Genomic DNA, 254 nt, shown 5'->3' on the forward strand with positions numbered 1-254 from the left:
ATAACGGCTCTAGCATTGCACAACCTCGTATTATAGACTGCAGACTTTACCAGCCAGTTTTTCCTGAATGGACTTTTCTTGGGCATTTCATTTTTACCTTTATATTCCTCTTCTTAACTCCAATTCATGTGTTTTCCATCATTACTCACTATTTTTCTGCAGAAAATATTGTTTATACACTCAGTGCTGTTTCTGTGACTGTCCAACAAATGTGAATATGCATCTACAGTAGCTGTAACATTGGAAATGTTTGG

This window comes from Sinocyclocheilus grahami, unplaced genomic scaffold (assembly GCF_001515645.1).
Source record: "Sinocyclocheilus grahami isolate Dianchi unplaced genomic scaffold, SAMN03320097.WGS_v1.1 scaffold2358.1, whole genome shotgun sequence".
NCBI lineage: Eukaryota > Metazoa > Chordata > Actinopteri > Cypriniformes > Cyprinidae > Sinocyclocheilus > Sinocyclocheilus grahami.